A 2,500-nucleotide genomic window follows, 5' to 3' on the forward strand; every position below is an offset into this window, starting at 1 on the left:
AGCCGACATGGCGAGGTCCAGCTTTGCATACCCACTTTTTCCCGGGCTTGAGGGCAATAATCCAGAAATGTGCAAAAGCTGCCGTGACCCGGATTCGAACCGGGGTTGCTGCGGCCACAACGCAGAGTAGTAACCACTATACGATCACGGCTAACCACGGGCTGCGTGCTCTTCCGGCCGCAGTAAAGCTCCTCTCTCAGAGTGTGTGCTCTGTGACCAGCCTTTGACGAGTTTCGCGCTGGCTCCTCTGAGCACTCCTAGGCTGCAGTTTCCACTCCGTAAACGAGTTGTGGGTGCTGCTAATTTGCAGAAAACACCAAACACCCACCTCGACCCACAGGCACCAATCCACAAATGGCCAAACGCTGACGTTTCCCTGCCTCTCGGCACACATGTGCGTGTGAAAGAGTTGGAGAGACGCTGAAGGCTGGGAAAAGCAGCTGAAGAAGGGCACGGTTCACAAAGCTGAAGGAGACAGTCTTTAGCCATGTGAAAGGTGTCCAGCAGGTGAAGGAGAGCCCATGCAGGTGGAGACAGACTGCACTGTTGGGGGGCAATGCCTTAAGCCGAGGGCTTTACTGGGAAAGAGCCCACAGTGACGGGAAGCCAAAAGCACTTCCCATACCGGGAGTCGAACCCGGGCCGCCTGGGTGAAAACCAGGAATCCTAACCGCTAGACCATATGGGAGGAGGCACTCTGCCACCGTCTTGTAGAAAAGCAAAGGCGCGCATGCATTTGTGCTGGACAGAAAGGAGTGTGACTGAGGTCCGGGAGCGGCTGACTGGCTTTTGACGAGAGAGGACATGCAGGCCCACTGAAGGCCGCGGCAAATCTACTGGCCAGCAGAGGGCAGAAGGCCAGCGTGGCGGTCCTCCCGGCGCGGGGTCAAAAGTTGCCGCCGAGCCAGCCAGGAGTCGAACCTAGAATCTTCTGATCCGTAGTCAGACGCGTTATCCATTGCGCCACTGGCCCTGACAGACCCAGCTGAGTAGCATGCGATCAGTGTGTTTCCAGAGACGATGCGACAGCAGCACGGTGCGCAGAGCTGCATTCTTCCATTCTTCCTAAGCCTCAAGAAGACAGATGAGCCGACATGGCGAGGTCCAGCTTTGCACACCCACTTTTTCCCGGGCTTGAGGGCAATAATCCAGAAATGTGCAAAAGCTGCCGTGACCCGGATTCGAACCGGGGTTGCTGCGGCCACAACGCAGAGTACTAACCACTATACGATCACGGCTAACCACGGGCTGCGTGCTCTTCCGGCCGCAGTAAAGCTCCTCTCTCAGAGTGTGTGCTCTGTGACCAGCCTTTGACGAGTTTCGCGCTGGCTCCTCTGAGCACTCCTAGGCTGCAGTTTCCACTCCGTAAACGAGTTGTGGGTGCTGCTAATTTGCAGAAAACACCAAACACCCGCCTCGACCCACAGGCACCAATCCACAAATGGCCAAACGCTGACGTTTCCCTGCCTCTCGGCACACATGTGCGTGTGAAAGAGTTGGAGAGACGCTGAAGGCTGGGAAAAGCAGCTGAAGAAGGGCACGGTTCACAAAGCTGAAGGAGACAGTCTTTAGCCATGTGAAAGGTGTCCAGCAGGTGAAGGAGAGCCCATGCAGGTGGAGACAGACTGCACTGTTGGGGGGCAATGCCTTAAGCCGAGGGCTTTACTGGGAAAGAGCCCACAGTGACGGGAAGCCAAAAGCACTTCCCATACCGGGAGTCGAACCCGGGCCGCCTGGGTGAAAACCAGGAATCCTAACCGCTAGACCATATGGGAGGAGGCACTCTGCCACCGTCTTGTAGAAAAGCAAAGGCGCGCATGTATTTGTGCTGGACAGAAAGGAGTGTGACTGAGGTCCGGGAGCGGCTGACTGGCTTTTGACGAGAGAGGACATGCAGGCCCACTGAAGGCCGCGGCAAATCTACTGGCCAGCAGAGGGCAGAAGGCCAGCGTGGCGGTCCTCCCGGCGTGGGGTCAAAAGTTGCCGCCGAGCCAGCCAGGAGTCGAACCTAGAATCTTCTGATCCGTAGTCAGACGCGTTATCCATTGCGCCACTGGCCCTGACAGACCCAGCTGACTAGCATGCTATCAGTGTGTTTCCAGAGACGATGCGACAGCAGCACGGTGCGCAGAGCTGCATTCTTCCATTCTTCCTAAGCCTCAAGAAGACAGATGAGCCGACATGGCGAGGTCCAGCTTTGCATACCCACTTTTTCCCGGGCTTGAGGGCAATAATCCAGAAATGTGCAAAAGCTGCCGTGACCCGGATTCGAACCGGGGTTGCTGCGGCCACAACGCAGAGTAGTAACCACTATACGATCACGGCTAACCACGGGCTGCGTGCTCTTCCGGCCGCAGTAAAGCTCCTCTCTCAGAGTGTGTGCTCTGTGACCAGCCTTTGACGAGTTTCGCGCTGGCTCCTCTGAGCACTCCTAGGCTGCAGTTTCCACTCCGTAAACGAGTTGTGGGTGCTGCTAATTTGCAGAAAACACCAAACACCC

The 2,500-nt window shown here is 56.6% G+C and overlaps 5 non-coding genes across 5 annotated transcripts; all 5 read right to left on the reverse strand.

Moving 5' to 3' along the window:
* Positions 1-616: 616 nt before the first annotated feature.
* Positions 617-688, reverse strand: trnae-uuc (transfer RNA glutamic acid (anticodon UUC)). Its single transcript has one exon. It is a non-coding gene; the product is annotated as a tRNA-Glu (tRNA).
* A 212-nt stretch (positions 689-900) lies between these two features.
* On the reverse strand, positions 901-973 carry trnar-acg (transfer RNA arginine (anticodon ACG)). The gene has a single exon. It is a non-coding gene; the product is annotated as a tRNA-Arg (tRNA).
* A 193-nt stretch (positions 974-1,166) lies between these two features.
* On the reverse strand, positions 1,167-1,238 carry trnah-gug (transfer RNA histidin (anticodon GUG)). Its single transcript has one exon. It is a non-coding gene; the product is annotated as a tRNA-His (tRNA).
* A 465-nt stretch (positions 1,239-1,703) lies between these two features.
* On the reverse strand, positions 1,704-1,775 carry trnae-uuc (transfer RNA glutamic acid (anticodon UUC)). The gene has a single exon. It is a non-coding gene; the product is annotated as a tRNA-Glu (tRNA).
* A 212-nt stretch (positions 1,776-1,987) lies between these two features.
* On the reverse strand, positions 1,988-2,060 carry trnar-acg (transfer RNA arginine (anticodon ACG)). Its single transcript has one exon. It is a non-coding gene; the product is annotated as a tRNA-Arg (tRNA).
* Positions 2,061-2,500: the final 440 nt, after the last annotated feature.

Source organism: Alosa pseudoharengus, unplaced genomic scaffold (genome assembly GCF_046254945.1).
Source record: "Alosa pseudoharengus isolate Yale_2024_CS ecotype anadromous, Long Island Sound unplaced genomic scaffold, YU_APseudo_1.1 YU_APseudo_1.1_scf_12, whole genome shotgun sequence".
In the NCBI taxonomy this organism is placed as follows: domain Eukaryota; kingdom Metazoa; phylum Chordata; class Actinopteri; order Clupeiformes; family Clupeidae; genus Alosa; species Alosa pseudoharengus.